This window comes from Poecilia reticulata, chromosome 1 (assembly GCF_904066995.2).
Source record: "Poecilia reticulata chromosome 1, P_reticulata-male-v2, whole genome shotgun sequence".
NCBI classification, from domain to species: Eukaryota; Metazoa; Chordata; class Actinopteri; order Cyprinodontiformes; family Poeciliidae; genus Poecilia; species Poecilia reticulata.
In genome coordinates, this window is record NC_088830.1 from 18986247 (window position 1) to 19004796 (window position 18550).

Sequence of the window (18550 nt, forward strand, 5' to 3'; positions counted from 1 at the left end):
TTTAATCTTCTTCATAATAATTTTGCTATTGTTCTTACAATAACCATGCATGTCTTAATGAAGTGCAAAATATAATGAAAGACAACATAGCAAAAGTCTGCATTGAAAATGTTTATTTTTAGTCAAAACTTGGTGAAGAATGACATTTGTCCAATTGTTGAGTGAATAGAAGGCATCTGGTTAAAACAGCAGCCATTGAATCTGAAATGAGAGGAGAAAATAATACAGTTATAGATTCTCCATAAACCAACTTCCCAAAAACAGACTAAGTTAAATATCAATGATTATTTACAGCAGTATTGTTAAAAATCTGTTTTCTGTGTTTTTCACTCACTTGATCATTACTGATTGAGTAGTTGTTGGAGCAGGGCCAGGATCTGGGCCAGAGTTAATGTACCTGTAGCAGCTGCTGCTGTGGTCGTAGTCGTGGTGCTCTTTAAGGAAATTAAGGATGATTACACATAGTAGAGGATTTTCTTCAATACTGATACAATAATTTATGCTGAGGTTTAATCTAAAGATTCGGCAGAGAGGACACTCACCTCATGTGAGCCAGAACCAGAACTTGAACGAGCAAAACGCTGGTGCTCCACCTGCACAAGGTTTGACATTACATGCAGTAAACCTTTTCACAATAACAGTAATAATATCTACATAGAGTTTATGCTCTTTGATATCACATTAAACATTAAAATATTATACTTACAGGTTCAGCCACAATGAGGCTGAGGAGGCATCCAAGAATAAGTGCTACCTTCAGCATGGTTGCAGTAATTTTACCTGTTAGAGCAGAAGATCAAAATGACTTTCTGAACAACATATTTGTTCAAATTAGTAGAATATATCACTAAAGAAATTCACTGTATAAATACCAAAACCATAATCTAAATAAGGCAAATCATCACACCTTCAGTAGGTGTTCTTAGAGACAAGAGAAGAGTCTGTAGTGTTGCTCTTTGGATGTTGAGCTTCTCTTTTATAGCTTTACAGATGCAGAAATGTTGCAAAACTGATTGTGTTTTTCCCTATACTTCAAAGTGTGGCTAAGAATTAGTGAATTTAAGTTATTAAATTGTGGGCAAATATCCCTAATAACATTCAGGCTTACCTACATTTGAGTGTCTAAATAACATTGTGAAAACCTGTTGAAAGAACCGGTGATTACAACAGTTTCAGCTTATTGTTGGTGAACCGCAAGAGACACAGCAGCTGATTTTCAACATCACTAAGTTTTGTGTCTGAGGTTTATATTAAAATAGATGGAGAGAGCTTCCTATGTGGAAACTGTTAAGTTTAATAACAATAATAATCACAACTTGGATTGGCATATCAACAAACCTATTTGGTATTTCAAGTTTTTATGAGAATAATAATCATTATACGGAGTGGCTTGTCAGCAAAATCAGTGTCTTACTCTTTCTTTTGCTTTGTTTATGTGTATAAACACAAACATTTTCTTATTGTGATTTAAAATTCAGACATTTTTGTTGTCCATAAAGTTCATAAGCGCTTATATTTATTGATGTTTTATTGATGAATCATTTTTAGATGGTGGTTGGATTTTCAGATGTCTTACAGATAACTTAACCCAACACCTCATTACAGCTTTTTATGATTTCAATATTTCTCTTTAATAATTCCAAGATATTCATGAAAATCAAAAGACTAAAGTCACGACACATCTTCTATTTAAATAAAGTTTTAGAATTGTTTCTTTGCATAGATTCGCTGTCAATCATAAATTACATCAGGACATTATTATATATTGGTGCAGAAGAAATAACTCTGCTCCAAACATGCATTTACTAATGTTTTGCAGATTTCACATTTTCAGAATATTTTTTTTGTAAGGTTTAGGACGCTGAGTTTTACATTGTCAGGTAATTACTATATATACACTGCTCAAAAAAATAAAGGGAACACTCAAATACATCCTAGATCTGAATGAATGAAATATTCTCATTGAATACTTTGTTCTGTACAAAGTTGAATGTGCTGACAACAAAATCACACAAAAATCATCAATGGAAATCAAATTTATTAACCAATGGAGGCCTGGATTTGGAGCCACACACAAAATTAAAGTGAAAAATCACACTGGCTGATCCAACTTTAATGTCCTTAAAACAAGTCAAAATGAGGCTCAGTATTGTGTGTGGCCTCCACGTGCCAGTATGACCTCCCTACAACGCCTGGGCATGCTCCTGATGAGGTGGCAGATGGTCTCCTGAGGGATCTCCTCCCAGACCTGGACTAAAGCATCCACCAACTCCTGGACAGTCTGTGGTGCAACGTGACGTTGGTGGATGGAGCGAGACATGATGTCCCAGATGTGCTCAATCGGATTCAGGTCTGGGGAACGGGCATAGCTTCAATGCTTTCATCTTGCAGGAACTGCTGACACACTCCAGCCACATGAGGTCTAGCATTGTCTTGCATTAGGAGGAACCCAGGGCCAACCGCACCAGCATATGGTCTCACAAGGGGTCTGAGGATCTCATCTCGGTACCTAATGGCAGTCAGGCTACCTCTGGTGAGCACATGGAGGGCTGTGCGGCCCTCCAAAGAAATGACACCCCACTGCCAACCCACTGCCAAACCAGTCATGCTGAAGGATGTTGCAGGCAGCAGACCGCTCTCCACGGCGTCTCCAGACTCTGTCACGTCTGTCACATGTGCTCAGTGTGACCCTGCTTTCATCTGTGAAGAGCACAAGGCGCCAGTGGCGAATTTGCCAATCCTGGTGTTCACTGGCAAATGCCAAGCGTCCTGCACGGTGTTGGGCTGTGAGCACAACCCCCATCTGTGGACATCGGGCCCTCATACCATCCTCATGGAGTCGGTTTCTAACTGTTTGTGCAGACACATGCACATTTGTGGCCTGCTGGAGGTCATTTTGCAGGGCTCTGGCAGTGCTCCTCCTATTCCTTCTTGCACAAAGGCGGAGGTAGCGGTCCTGCTGCTGGGTTGTTGCCCTCGTACGGCCTCCTCCACGTCTGCTGGTGTAATGGCCTGTCTCCTGGTAGCGCCTCCAGCCTCTGGACACTACGCTGAAAGACACAGCAAACCTTCTTGCCACAGCTCGCATTGATGTGCCATCCTGGATGAGCTGGACTACCTGAGCCACTTGTGTGGGTTGTAGAGTCCGTCTCATGCTACCACGAGTGTGAAAGCACCACCAACATTCAAAACTGACCAAAACATCAGCCAGACAGCATAGGTACTGAGAAGTGGTCTGTGGTCCCCACCTGCAGAACCACTCCTTTATTGAGTGTGTCTTGCTAATTGCCAATAATTTCCATCTGTTGTCTATTCCATTTGCACAACAGCAGAGGAAATTGATTGTCAATCAGTGTTGACAATCAATTGGAGTGGACAGTTTGATTTCACAGAAGTTTGATTTACTTGGAGTTATATTGTGTTGTTTAAGTGTTCCCTTTATTTTTTTGAGCAGTGTATATGTGCCCTTCTACATATCTGTGTGCAAAACATTTCACTGGCTAAGTCACAGCATTAACTTATTTCCTAAAATATGACATGACAAGCAGAATGCAGGCTTCACTGGGTGTTTGTGAAACAAAACCACTAAGTCACATAATTTGTTTTTAGGAAAATTGTGATATCAAAGTTTCGCAACTTTTTACCAAGGAGTGTCATAACTGTAACACATACTTTCCTGAAACTAAAATTATATATATATTTTTTATTTTACACCTTAATTAACTGTAATTATAGTGTCCTCATTGACCCTTTGACTTACGTATAAGTGTTTTGGGATTAACGTAGATTTCAAATATTTGATTTCTCAATGTATTTGTTCCTAGGAAGGTATAAAAGAATAGATTCATTCAGATCAACAACCAATGATCTTCCACTTCTTCTCTGAGAAAATCTGCTGAAGACGTAAGGATCTCTTTAGCCTGATATTCCTTTTTTTACCGTATTTTTTTCTTTGCATTTTCCTTTCTATTATTTATTTGATGGAATTGGAATAAATCTGTACTTATTTATTTCTCTCTCAGGAAAGATGACTGCAACCATGTTGAAGGTAGTCATTGTTCTTGCATGCCTGCTGAGTCTAATTGTGGCTGCTCCTGTAAGTATAACATTATTATATTCAATTAAACTAGCAGCGATAACATCTCTGTTATCATTTTTGTTGTAATAAAGTATAAAGCAGGTTTTAAATCTACAAACAAGAGCGTTTTGGATAATTTGACTCTGATGGAGTGACTGCTTTCTCTCGCTTACTTTTAAACCATTTCTAAGCATCACTGAATGTAATGGATATTAATAATTATAGTGTTAATTGGTTATAGTGTTATTGTTGTAATAAAGCAGAATATGTTCAACCTACAGACGGAGCATCAACGCTTTGCCCGTTCTAGCTCTAAAGAGGTGAGGACTTTCTCTGCTTTACATTTAAAACAATCTTGAACATAAGTTACTGTATCATCACAGAGAAAAGCCTCTGCTGTGTGTGTAATGATAATCTTCTTGATTTCCTTAAAGTCAAGCTCAACTCTCTCGCTGGCTAACCTCATCACTCTTCTCCAAGCAATTATAGCTGCAACTGCAGCATAAAGCCTGCAATGTTACCAGTGACCAGTCAGTGAGTGACCAATTGTTTGAAGTAGTAGATGTTAAACTTGATCTGTTTCTGATCAGGTTATTGAGTTTATGCTACTATTTCACCTCTTCTCATTTCAGGCTCCAAACCTGCTTCTCTGACTAGAATGGTTCTTCACTCAACATTCAGGAAAACATTTTTCCCTTCTGCTTGTTTGCGTGACAAATAAACCTTAAGAATGAAAATCCTCTCTGTGCTGGTTTTTCTTAATAATCATCCAGTCTGATACGGTTATCCTCGTGAGCAGAGCTGGTGCTTATCTCCAGCAGTAACGAGGCAGGGTGCGCCCTGGACAGGTCGCCATCCATCTCTGAGTAAATCATACATAGCAATATTATCCTTTAATTGTTATTTCTCACTCCAGTTTTAGCACATTTACTCAGTTTATAAGAATTAGTGAACATTTTTCCATACCAAAGAAATTCCAAATCCCATCCATCCATCCATCCATCCATCCGGTTTGGAGGTTCAGCTCCTGTCACTTTATCAATTATACATATTTGCGTCGTCTTCTTAGTGTCTGACCTCAGATCACCATAAAGGTTTCTTGTTTTAGCTCAGTACTGATTACCAAATATATTTCTATTTGCTAAACAATGAGAGTTCAATCTGGAAAGACTCAGACGGAGAAAAAGAAAAAATTAAAAGATTTAATGACAGGAATGAATAACAGTTCTTTGGCGCTCGGACCCCGGCAGCTGATTTGAGCTGAGATTTGATGTGAACTCGATGAACATCCCGATAACTGATTAGGGATGCTCTCCCCCGGGGCCCGGCTCTGGTGGTGGAGGTCGGGAAAGGGTGCTATCCTGGAGAGCCGAAGGATGTGGGTGGAGAAGGGGCAGTGGTGGGTTGAACTCAGCTGGGAACCGGATGACGGCTTGAGTGTGGATCCTTTTATGCAGAGCTTGATTGATGATTGGACGCGCCGGGGAGGACCAGCGCTGAGGTTGGAGATGAGCATGACGCCGATGGGCGAACGAAGGGGGCGGAGTCTTCCAGCTTGAATTTTCGCTATCAGCTACATAATAATGAGAAAGAGATTCTGTTTTACTTTTTTTGTTTTATTGGAGGTGTGCTGAAGTTATTTGGTGCAATTAGCGTATCACTTGTGCCAGGCCCGTGAAGAGACCACTAAAGGGGCAGGTGCTCAAAAAAAAGCGCACATCTAACTGCATTCTAGGACAGAATATTAACAGCCACTCAGCTTTCAGAGTTTAATAAACAATGATAAATTACAAAAATGTGAGATATGCAATCAAAGCTAACGAACATCTCCATATAGAGCATAACACTATGCCTATGTAAGCTATTTTATTAGTAATTTCTTTCTGCTGGTCTTTTTTTTTATAGGAAAGTTTTGCAATATTCAAACCCGCAATTTAGCAAGATATGTAAATCAGAGCTGGACTACCAGACATATTTTGTCTTTACAGAATTACACTATTAAAAATATAAATAAGGGCACAATGCAACCTTTTAGTGTACTGTAATCTATATATAAAAGAGCTGCCTGTTTGCTGCACTTGCAGTGGAGATGAAGACGGTCCATTCAAGAAAGCAGAGCTGCATCAAACTTTAATGTGGAACTGCAGAAAAAAGAAAAAACAAAACAAAAGCAAAAACTGATTTGTTAATGCATGTCATCATGAGAAAAGCCTACTGAGTTTTGCTTAAAAAAAACTTTTTTAAACATTTAAATCACATTTGTCTCATGAAGTGCATTTTTTGCAAAACAAACTTATTTTGCATGTCAGAAATCTTCTTAATATTCTAAGTTTTTGTTGGAGTCAAAGTTTTGCTTGTGATTCTCGTCTTGAGCAGGGTCTAAAATCGCAACAAAAGATTTCTGTCATGATGGGTTTAACGGATCCTACCCACATGCAAGAACACCATAGGAGACGGAGTTATAAAAATGAAAAGTTTATTTTACAGAAGGCAAACAACAGAAAGTGAAGCTGGTCCAGGAACTGCTCGGCTGCTCTCGGAGCACTGAGAAGACAAGGGGAGTGTGGTGAGTTCAAGTGCTGGGAAATGGGAGTTTGTGAATGAGTAATGGGTAAACTTACTGGCTCTGTGTTCAAAACGGCTTGGAGGGGACTGGTAGGTTCAGGGGTTCCTTCAAACTAATGAGTCGTCTCCACGTGAGGCTTGGTGGGTCGGAAAATGGCGTTGGAGGGCGGACAGGAAGGTTTGTCACAAGACAAAAATTAGTTATTTAATTAAAAAGCTTTTTAAACAAAACGATTTGTTTTTTAAAAAAGAAATAATTACAATTCCAAAAGTTTTGATCACACTATTATTTTACTTAACTGAGGTTAGTTTTTTCCCCCCATTGAATAATTGGGAAAACAAATGCAACTTCATACTCTGCGAACCAAACCCTAAAATCTGGATTGAGTTTTTTTCCTCTTCATTAATGACACACTTTTATTACATTCATTATATCTATCATGGTAATGAATATCCTTGTTGGACTTTTATTTAAGTGTTATTCTCCTTCAAGATACATTTACCTAACACCAGAATAAATGAAATGTACATTATACAGCAAAGGAAATTAGAAGATTGTACATATATCCATTATGGAGATGATCGGTTTTGGACGGGCGATGTGCCCTTATTGCATAAGCGATACTGAAGAATGACTGATATCAGATACAGGGGAGAAGCTTTTTAGTTGTCTTGCTTTGCTAGCAAAGTCGTTAGCTAGCAGCTAGCTAATATCACAACAACAAAAGCCTAATGTCTGTATGATAAAAATACTGAATCGATAGATAAGAACAGTTTCTCCTCACCTGGCTGTCTCCTCCCCTCAGTAGTTCTTCAGAGAAAGGCAGAGGCCTGTCAGTGTCTGTTGTATTTCATTACCTCTCTGCTTAAACCGCGACTCCGAGCTGAAGCAGAAACGATACTTCAACGTTTTCCATCATCTGACAAGTAGCAAGTCTACTTCACTTTATTCACCAAAAACGTTTTTTTTTATTCACCAAAAACTGTTCTGTAATCTGGAACGTTCGCTAAGTTGAGCTCCAGTTAGCCGCCTTATCGCACTGCGCGAGAGGCAACTGCGTCATGCGTCACGGGCAAAAGGTCAAAGGTAACAAGGTAACCGGAGTGCTTATTATGTTGTACAAAAAATAATAAAAATAATTTTAGTACATGTTATGTGACAGAAGAGGGCTTAGAAAATAATAATACAAAAAAATTAAATAAAATAAAAATAAAAATTGACCAAAAGGGCACTTTGGGGCAAGGAGCAAAAAGGGCAGGTGCTCAAGCCCCCCCAGCCCCCCCCCCCCTGCACGTGCCTGACTTGTGCCAAATATTACACAGACGCAATACAATAGTTTGCCATAAACTATTTGCGTCATGTCTGTTGCATCGTGAATCTATTTCGCATTATGTATATAAGTGTATATAAATCTTTTTCTAGCACATGTGAGCTGAATGCTTACAGTATTTTGGTTGCCACAACAGACTCAAGATGTCTGCAACCTGCACAAAAAAAGAAATCCACATGTTCAATGTGATTGTTGACAGGCACACCTGGACATGTCTGCAAACTCTGCCCTCAGTTATTGGCTAATGTATTCTGGAGTACATCTTAATCACATGGACATGTTTTTTGCTTTCTGATTCAAAAGAATTTACATTATCAATGTAAATCTAAAAGTCAAGACTTAGTTGTGTGAACCTAGGCAAGACTCAGCCCTTCGTGGATTTTATAAATGCCTTTTCTTGCTTTCTTTTTTTAGGAGAAATATCTAATATATTGCAGATTAGCTTATTTTTAGCGTTTAAATTAGTTAATAGCAATAGAAAATATTTCAGCTGAACTAGCATGTGACTTTCAGAGAAGTGTGGTCTCACTTGTTAGTGAACAATCAGGGTTTATCAGCCTTTAGTCTGACTCTCTGGCAAAATAACCATTATCATTCCATTATCAGGAAAAGCTCTTATTAAGAGTTGTTTAGCACCTTCATGAATACAAGTAAAGTATTCATGAAAATGTATTTTAGGATTCTCCATATTGTCACCCTCCTAAAATAATGGCATAAGTCATTTTTTTGACTAAAACATACTTTAGAACGAAAGAGGGTTTTTATTTTCTTTTTCTTTTTTGTCAAAATTATTTTTGGTAAAAATAAATGACTAAGGCCATTGTTTTAGGAAGGTGACAATATGAATGTATTCAGAGGCTACAAGGAAAAAAGGAGCAGTCACAGGGTTTTTTTTTGTTGCCAAACTTTAATGATCAGATGCCGAACATGACTGATCAGTAGTATTTAAAACTGACAAAGAAAAAGAAGATAACTTTCTCAGCAATACATGACAAATTAGCTGATGTTCAAGTCTCCATTTTATGTAGTAGCAGCTTTTGTTGTAGTTGTGGCTGCAGTTGTAGTTGTAGTTGTGGTTGTGACTAGAAGCCGCAGGAGCTGGGTTAGCAGGGTGGCCAAGTTGGTTGTTGAGACCTGTAAGAAAATCATAAAGATAGTTAGAAATTTTGCAAAACTATACATCAATTATACAGTAGATGTTGTAAATTTGTGGTTTATTACAGAGACAAGACATATTTTCACCTCATTGGAATTGGATCCAGAGCTGGAGCGAGCAACTCGCTGGTGCTCCATCTGAAAAAATAATTTATTTGCCTTTGTTTACTTTTTTAGCAGAAAAAAGTAATGTAGAAAATAATTCCTATCCTCTTATTTAAAAAAATCAATTCAAACTCTTTACAATTGCTGATCAACATTTCTATTTTGCAATTTTTCTTTAATGATCACTCTAATCTAATCCCTCAACAGACTTTCTATCATATTGAACTTGGGTTTATTCCTACTTCAAACCATGGATGTTTCTAGCAGAGGTTACATTTAAAGATTACTTTAGAACAAACATGTCAGAGGTTTGCAACAAGAAATGACACTTGTTTAATGACATAAAACAGGGAAAATATGAGTTTGTGCAAAGTAAATGTATGCAAAACTACATATTTAAGATTGTCTGCACATTTTTTAGTCCACTTAAAAAAATTGCTTATAATATTGTCACTTACTGGTGTAGCCACAATGAGGCTCAGGAGGCATCCAAGGATAAGTGCTACCTTCAGCATGGCTGCAGTGATTTCAGCTGTTGGAACATAAATAAAGTCTTTATCAAGCAAATAAATTGGTTCAGTTGTATAAAGAAATGAAGCGTAAATGCATATAATCACCGTAGAGTCTTCTCTGCTTGACTTGACAAGAAGGTTGTTGTGTTGAGCTGCATTTGGGACTCCCTTATATACAGTATCTGGATCAGAGTTGTTGGGAAATTACCAAAATTAAAAATGCAACCTCATTGTAATGTGTGGTTACAGAAACAACACCTTGACAGCTGTTTGGTGTAATAGTACAATCCAATGTTATTATATATAATCCATAGCAGGTCCAGAAAATTACAGCAAGGATTGGTTCATTCTTGATCCCTTAGTGTTGAAACAAATTAGTACATTGACATCAGACCTTTGGATTACTTTTGGTACAGGCAACACCCAGATTAATTTGCATTCATGCTTGTAGAAATGATCATCAGCAGCCGTCTGCTCCCATTGTTTTGATAAAGCTTATTGAGCAGATGCCAAGCATGACAGCAGGTTTGATCCATATTTTAGGAAAAGCAAAAAACACATTTTTGTACAATTTCTCCAACTTTATTCAAAAAGAAAAAAGAAGATTGATGTTCAAGACATTGCCAGGCATATTGCTGGCTGTGTGTTTGAGTTTTTTTTTTTTTTGTTTTGTTTTCTAGTCGGTTTTCATAGCGTTCATGATAGTAGTGCATATAGTACAATCAGGTGTTATATGTACCTGATAGTTTTAGGCAATACATTTTTCTGCCACTTGCATGATAAAACAAACCCACTTCCCTTGTGTCTTCTTCTCTTCTCTTTTGTTCTCTTCTCTCAAAACGTGCATTTTCAGTGTTTGACAGTTAAACGTATTACAAAGAAGCATGGAAACAGATATAGTGGCAGAGACACTGGCAATATCAAGCCCTGTTTGGATTTATGGACACGTCATTCTTTTTTTTAATAAATAATTACTGTATCTCAAATTTGTTTAGTGCAGAGATGTTCTGACATTTTTTTCAGACTGCAAGTCAACAGTTTTAACACAAGTCAGTCAAGTTTCTAATGACTGAAATAAAGATTTTCTCATTAAATTTTGTGCAAGTTCAACCTGGCATTGCTGCAGAAATCAGAGTCCTGACTTGCATTGATGTCCTTAAGCATATATCACCACATGAACACATACTAACTGTCTTTAACTTTCTTATTTTCATAAAACATTGATCTAACCTTTTTATATTTAGTTCAACATGCAAACAACAGTTAATGATGCCTTTTCTTTTTTTTTGTTGAAAATTTGTGAAATGTAAATGTCATATTTACCCTATTAGAAATATAAATTAGAATTAATGACCGAAGAAAAATATTGAAAAAGGTTTAAATCTGTTAAGGTTACATTGACTCAAAGGGCTTGTTTGTCTTTGTGATGACTGTGTTAATGCTTGTTTATCTCTGTCTTCATACTGCTGACTCCTTTATTAAATATTGCACAAACCAGGTTTGGAGGGTTTTCTTCTGCTTAATCTGAGCTGGAGAACAACATTGAGAAACGGTTGTCTGAATAGACATTGTCAAGCTTTGCTTTCAGTTCTATTTATTAAAAAATGTTCAAACATTATCTCTCTTATTATTAATTGTCTGGGCTAAAGTGTAACAAGTAAGTAAATGAGTGTTATACTTTTGAATAAAAAGAAATTGTAATGTAATATTAACGAAAATATGTCAAAAAAGTTATAAAGATTCAGAGCTCTGCATTTTTTGGATGCTGTCTAGTTTTTACCTTTTAGGTGGCCATTGTTTTGCTACGTTGGCCATTTTTAGGCCTGAAAGTTGTTGGACTCGCCTCTCGAGCTCTACAGTGTGTTTGTTTTGTTCTGAAATTATCCAAAGTCATTTAAAGCAGCTTTCAGTTGGACAGATACAGATTTATGAGAGCCATTAATAAAACAAAAGAAAAAATTCAAGACTGGAATACTGTAAATCTTTACAGTCAGGAAGTTCACAAAATGCAGTTAAAAGCCTTCAGCAGATCTCAAATGATGTAAATTATAAAGAAATGTTCTGTTTTGACTTCCTTTCACTGGCTCCCTGTTAAATCCAAAATTCAATTGAAGATTATCCTTCTCACATGTAAAACCCTCAGTAATAAAGTTCTGATTGTCCCAGAGGTCCTAACGGAGCACTTTGCTCTTAGGCTGCAGGTTTACTAGTGGTTTCCACAATTTTTAAAAGTGCAATGTGAAGCCAGATCCTTTAATTTTCAGTCTCCTGTCCTGTGGCAGCTGCCCTTGCTTAAAAATTTACCGTTAAATAAAATTCAGTGTTCTGGAGAGACAGTTCTGCCTGACTCTGCTTCTCTCACAAGCCACTGTAAGAGGTTAGTTTATCTTCAGGTATCTCTGTAGTTTTGCTGCTGTATGCTTACCCCAGATTTACACCTCATCCACTGCCGCTTCTCTCCGACTGAAACTCTGCAGTAAGATTCACATTTCAACTCAAAAAGTTTTTTCCGGATGCTGGAGAAACTATGAAGTCAATCTACAAAGATCACACTGCACTAACAGAAAAATGAAAAAACACAATTTGTAAAACACATCAAAACTGTACTGGTTATTACTTGAAATAGACGTTTTGTATCTACATACAAGTTTGTCCTTAAGTAGTTCCAAAATCAGCAGCACAACTGGAAACAGGTGAGGACCAATTTGCAATGTCAACAACTCATTCCTCTTTCTAAAACACAATCAATTGGCACAGAGAGAAAGATCTCGGTCACACAGCCAAGGCAGACAACAACAGCATCAGTACTGCAGCCAACCAGCCAGAACAGAGGACACTTTCAATGCTCTGACATTGGGGACCGGCTTCCGGTAATGCTGCAGGACACAGTTCAGAGACCCTATAATATCCCAGAGGGGCTGTTAGCGAGGATTATCACTGTTCTAATATTATTTGGACTGAAGACAACCAGGAGACAACAAGCCAAATTGAACATTTTTAATATTTTAGTAAGACATTTCATATAACAGCAATAATTAAACCCTACCCCCACTGCCACTATTCAGCCTCCAGTCGCCCACATGTGCACGTCAATCAGCATCTCTATACACACCACCCATTGCAATGACCACTGCAACAGCCATATCCTACAGCCTGCAGCCCATTTCTGCATATTCTGTCCTCAGCGTCCGGCATACAGAGAAGGAGAGGGCGCAGAGCTGCAATGCACAGATTTGTAGATTTCTTCATTTAAATGTATAAATGTTTGTGTTATTTTGACAACATATATGTTTTGTGTGAGTTTGCAGTGAAATAAATATCCACATTTATTCTGAGTGCTGCATTTAATAACACGTGAAATTGTTTTTGTGAGGATTTGAGTTTTCTGTGTGTTTATTTTGCTTTCTGTCAGTTGAGCCTCTGTGATTGATTTAACCCAGCTGTGTCTCGTTCCCCTGACAATCCTCTGTGTATTTAAATCCACCTGTGTCTCTTGTTTGTTGTCGGGTCCTTGTCTGACGTCATTGTCTCTAGCTGTGTTACCAGTCGCTACCAGTGTCTGAGCTCTTAGCCTTCTGCTCACCTATGCAGAAACCATCATTTACTCTTCTACCTGGGTCCACTGCGTCTACCTAACCATTCTACAACCGCAAATCACGACAACTTTCCTAAAACAAACAGTTTTTGTTTTGGTTCAAAGATAACTTTGAATGCTATAGACTTATTTCCTCAACACAGGACACAAGAGGGACAGACGTTCATCCAACATGGTGGCTGGAAATATTGCTGATGCCTTTGACTGTCCAGTCGCTCCACTGGTGCTGCTGCAATTTCCATCAGTAAATGGCGCAACAGGAATAAATTGAATTGAGCATCACAGAATAATAAAAAGGCCCATCCTTTCACAGAAACCTTTGAGAATATCTGACTCAATTCTTCTACAATATTGTCACTTACTGGTGTAGCCACAATGAGGCTCAGGAGACATCCAAGAATAAGTGCTACCTTTAGCATAGTATCTAATTTAGCTGCACAGTTGTGAATCTTAAATTATATCTGTGTGTTAGCTGTATTGAACGGACATTCATTTCTAATCATAAGGTCTGGCATGAGCTTAGTAATTTTTCTGAATACTGGGAGACCAAGAATGGTGCAACCAGTGGTAATTTAACTGATTTATTATGGATTATAAGACTGGACAATTTTATAATACATAAAAGCTATCAAGGTGTGGATTGTGTATCTAATCCCGGATTAGACATTACAACCAGGTTGCATTTTTAAAATGGAAAATTTCTCAACATCCTGATCCAGATACTCTATATAAGTGGAGTCCAAACTTCAGCTCTTCACAACCTTCCTGTCAAGTCATTCGAAGCAGAGAAGACTCTACGGTGATTATATGAATTTATGCTTCATTTCTTTGTACAACTGAATCAATTTATTTGCTTGATAAAGACTTTATTTGTGTTCCAACAGCTGAAATCACTGCAACCATGCTGAAGGTAGCACTTATCTTTGGATGCCTCCTGAGCCTCATTGTGGCTGAACCTGTAAGTGATAAGCAATTTTTCTTTTAATGGACTGTAAAGAAGCTTAAATATGTGAATTTAATTTTACTTTGCAGTTAATATTGATTCTCCTCTTGTGTGTCATAACAGCACTTTTCTTCTTGTTTCACATACATCTCAACACATTTCTTAAATTACAACAGAGTTTTCGAGCACCTATTACACATGTGAACCGTGTAGTATTCAATCCTCAATTACAAAGCCAAGCAATTTCAAGAAGTCTGTTTGCTGCAAATCTATCGAAGAGTATACATTACGTCATTTTTTTCAGTGAAAATGTCAACAAAAGGAGATCTTTTTCAGAGACGGGCACAGTTTTACATTGAGATTTAGAAGATTCCCATGTCATTTCTGTGTTGTGTTATGTTAAAGAAATTAATGACAAGAAAAATTAGAAAAAATATTTCTTAGCTGAACTGTATTTGGTACTCCTCCAAGGGTTCTGATGAACTAAACTCAGTTTGCTGACAATTAAATTTTACTGGAAAGGAAAGTCACCAATGGCTCCTTTACAGCTTCTGTTAAATGAGACTGGTGATATGTATGGTTATTAACAAGTACAGGAACGTAAAACCAGTAAACATGAAATAGTAAGAAGTTAATTTGGTCCACTGAAGTCAAAGTAAACTGCAGAATGACTGAATTTGTTTGTTCTCTTCAGATGGAGCACCAGCGAGTTGCTCGCTCTGGATCCAACTCCAACGAGGTGAGAATATGTCTTGTCTCTGTAATAAACCACAAATTTACAACATCTACTGTATAATTGATGAATAGTTTTGCTAAATTTCTAACTATCTTTATGATTTTCTTACAGGTCTCAACAACCAACTTGGCCACCCTGCTATCCCAGCTCCTGCGGCTTCTCGCCACCACCACAACTACAACCACAACAAAAGCTACAACTACAACAAAGGCTGCTACTACATAAAATGGAGACTTGAACATCAGCAAATTTGTCATGTGTTGAGAAAGTTGTCATTTTTTCCCTCTCTCTCAATTTTCAATGATATCAGAAATCAGTTTCCAATATCATTGAAACATGGATCAAACCTGCTGTCATGTTTGGTTTTGTGCTTAATAAAGTTCAGCAAAAATAGAAACACTGTGACAACTCTTTTCTCTCATTAAAGTACATTCATGTGAAGAATCCAATGAGATTATAAAATTTCAAACACATTTTTATGAACCACTTACTTCAAATATGTTTTTGATCGTGAATTGAAGGCAAATGATAAACAGATGGTGGGCGTTTACTTAGTTTCATTAAATTTTTGATCGTCTGTCATGGACTTTATTAGTGAATGTCACATGGAGCTAAGCAGCTCTGCGTCAGAATTTTTATTGAAAAAAAGAACAAGTTATGTTGCCAGAGAGAAAAAACTCTGTCCATTTGACCACATGAAGAATCGTTTGAAGAAACCCTCACAATTGCAGCCTTTTATTTTGTCTAAACTGCAACTTACAAGTGAGATTGCAGTTCTCTGAAAACCAGTATTTCCAGCCACCATGTTGGATGAACTTCTGCCCTTCTTGTGTCCTAAAGTAAATCAATCACAGAGGTTCAACTGACAGAAAGCAAAATAAACACACAGAAAACGAAACCTGACCCTAAAGCTCCGCGTGCGAATAAAGGGGGAGGCTATGGGTGACAACAGACATGTAAGTCACGGTATTGCTCGGATTTTACGGCGCCACCTTAAGTCCCTGAACTTCACAATTTAACGGACAAAAAGCTCAATGCGACTTGGATGTAACGAGTAACGCGACAGTTTTGTAGAAATGTAGTGAAGTAGAAAGTAAAGATACTTACTGTAAAATGTAGTGGAGTGAAAGTAGAAAGTATCCATTATTAAATCTACTTAAGTAAAGTACAGATACACGAAAATTGTACTTAAGTACAGTAACGAAGTACTTGTACTTTGTTACTTCCCACCACTGGTTTTTAAATGCAGCACTCAGAATCTCTTAATTGTAGTGTGAGCATAATTCAGCTAAAGATTGGTTTTTCAGAGAACTGCAATCTCACTTGCAAGTTGCAGTTTAGACAAAATAAAAGGCTGCAATTGTGAGGGTTTCTTCAAACGATTCTTCATGTGGTCAAATGGACAGAGTTTTTTTCTTTCTGGCAACATAACTTGTTCTTTTTTTCAATAAAAATTCTGACGCAGAGCTGCTTAGCTCCATGTGACATTCACTAATAAAGTCCATGACAGACGATCAAAAATTTAATGAAACTAAGTAAACACCCCCTATCTGTTTAACATTTGCTTTCAATTCACTATCAAAAACATATATGAAGTAAGTGGTTCATAAAAATGTGTTTGAAATTTTATAATCTCATTGGATTCTTCACATGAATGTACTTTAATGAGAGAAAAGAGTCGTCACAGTGTTTCTATTTTTGCTGAACTTTATTAAGCACAAAACCAAACATGACAGCAGGTTTGATCCATGTTTCAATGATATTGGAAACTGATTTCTGATATCATTGAAAATAGAGAGAGAGGGAAAAAATGACAACTTTCTCAACACATGACAAATTTGCTGATGTTCAAGTCTCCATTTTATGTAGTAGTAGCTTTTGTTGTAGTTGTAGCTTTTGTTGTAGTTGTAGTTGTGGTGGTGGCGAGAAGCCGCAGGAGCTGGGATAGCAGGGTGGCCAAGTTGGTTGTTGAGACCTGTAAGAAAATCATAAAGATAGTTAGAAATTTAGCAAAACTATTCATCAATTATACAGTAGATGTTGTAAATTTGTGGTTTATTACAGAGACAAGACATATTCTCACCTCGTTGGAGTTGGATCCAGAGCGAGCAACTCGCTGGTGCTCCATCTGAAGAGAACAAACAAATTCAGTCATTCTGCAGTTTACTTTGACTTCAGTGGACCAAATTAACTTCTTACTATTTCATGTTTACTGGTTTTACGTTCCTGTACTTGTTAATAACCATACATATCACCAGTCTCATTTAACAGAACCTGTAAAGGAGCCATTTGTGGCATTCCTTTCCATTAAAATTTTATTGTCAGCAAACGGAGTTTAGTTCATCAGAACCCTTGGAGGAGTTCAAAATACAGTTCAGCTAAGAAATATTTTCTAATTTTTCTTGTCATTAATTTCTTTAACATAACACAACACAGAAAAGACATGGGAATCTTCTAAAACTCAATGTAAAACTGTGCCTGTCTCTGAAAAAGATCTGCTTTTGTTGACGTTTTCACAGAAAAAAATGACATAATGTATACTCTTCAATAGATTTGCAGCAAACAGACTTCTTGAAATTGCTTGGCTTTATAATTGAGGATCGAATACTACACGGTTCACGTGTGTAATAGGTGCTCAAAAACTCTGTTGTAATTTAAGAAATGTGTTGAGATGTATGTGAAACAGGAAGAAAAGTGCTGTTATGACACACAAGAGGAGAATCAATATTAACTGCAAAGTAAAATTAAAATATACATATTTAAGCTTCTTTACAGTCCATTAAAAGAAAAATTGCTTATCACTTACAGGTTCAGCCACAATGAGGCTCAGGAGGCATCCAAGGATAAGTGCTACCTTCAGCATGGCTGCAGTGATTTCAGCTGTTGGAACACAAATAAAGTCTTTATCAAGCAAATAAATTGGTTCAGTTGTATAAAGAAATGAAGCATAAATTCATATAATCACCGTAGAGTCTTCTCTGCTTCAAATGACTTGACAGGAAGGTTGTGAAGAGCTGAAGTTTGGACTCCACTTATATAGAGTATCTGGATCAGGATGTTGAGAAATTTTCCATTTTAAAAATGCAACCTGGTTGTAATGTCTAATCCGGGATTAGATACACAATCCACACCTTGATAGCTTTTATGTATTATAAAATTGTCCAGTCTTATAATCCATAATAAATCAGTTAAATTACCACTGGTTGCACCATTCTTGGTCTCCCAGTATTCAGAAAAATTACTAAGCTCATGCCAGACATTTTAATTAGAGATGAAGGTCCGTTCAATACAGCTAACACACAGATATAATTTAAGATTCACAATTGTGCAGCTAAATTAGATACCATGCTAAAGGTAGCACTTATTCTTGGATGTCTCCTGAGCCTCATTGTGGCTACACCAGTAAGTGACAGATATTCTCAAAGGTCAGATATTCTCAAAGGTTTCTGTGAAAGGATGGGCCTTATTAATATGGGCCTTATTAATAACCTGTGATGCTCAATTCAATTTATTCCTGTTGCGCCATTTAC

At 37.2% G+C, this 18550-nt stretch overlaps 5 long non-coding RNA genes across 5 annotated transcripts; 2 read left to right on the forward strand and 3 right to left on the reverse strand.

Annotated features, from left to right (window-relative positions):
• Positions 1 to 96: 96 nt before the first annotated feature.
• LOC145553647 (uncharacterized) lies at positions 97 to 998 on the reverse strand. Its single transcript, XR_014089753.1, has 5 exons — positions 908 to 998; positions 707 to 780; positions 543 to 593; positions 335 to 434; positions 97 to 201 (listed from the first exon to the last, which is right to left on the reverse strand). It is a non-coding gene; the product is annotated as an uncharacterized LOC145553647 (long non-coding RNA).
• A 2807-nt stretch (positions 999 to 3805) lies between these two features.
• On the forward strand, positions 3806 to 4815 carry LOC103465924 (uncharacterized). The gene is made up of 5 exons (XR_014089888.1): positions 3806 to 3903; positions 4023 to 4096; positions 4360 to 4398; positions 4513 to 4612; positions 4711 to 4815. It is a non-coding gene; the product is annotated as an uncharacterized LOC103465924 (long non-coding RNA).
• Positions 4816 to 8861: 4046 nt separating this feature from the next.
• LOC103461243 (uncharacterized) lies at positions 8862 to 9949 on the reverse strand. Its single transcript, XR_533081.2, has 4 exons — positions 9852 to 9949; positions 9693 to 9766; positions 9217 to 9267; positions 8862 to 9108 (listed from the first exon to the last, which is right to left on the reverse strand). It is a non-coding gene; the product is annotated as an uncharacterized LOC103461243 (long non-coding RNA).
• A 4099-nt stretch (positions 9950 to 14048) lies between these two features.
• LOC103461475 (uncharacterized) lies at positions 14049 to 15417 on the forward strand. The gene is made up of 4 exons (XR_014090191.1): positions 14049 to 14140; positions 14226 to 14299; positions 14979 to 15023; positions 15132 to 15417. It is a non-coding gene; the product is annotated as an uncharacterized LOC103461475 (long non-coding RNA).
• A 1292-nt stretch (positions 15418 to 16709) lies between these two features.
• Positions 16710 to 18076, reverse strand: LOC145554223 (uncharacterized). Its single transcript, XR_014090328.1, has 4 exons — positions 17986 to 18076; positions 17827 to 17900; positions 17104 to 17148; positions 16710 to 16995 (listed from the first exon to the last, which is right to left on the reverse strand). It is a non-coding gene; the product is annotated as an uncharacterized LOC145554223 (long non-coding RNA).
• Positions 18077 to 18550: the final 474 nt, after the last annotated feature.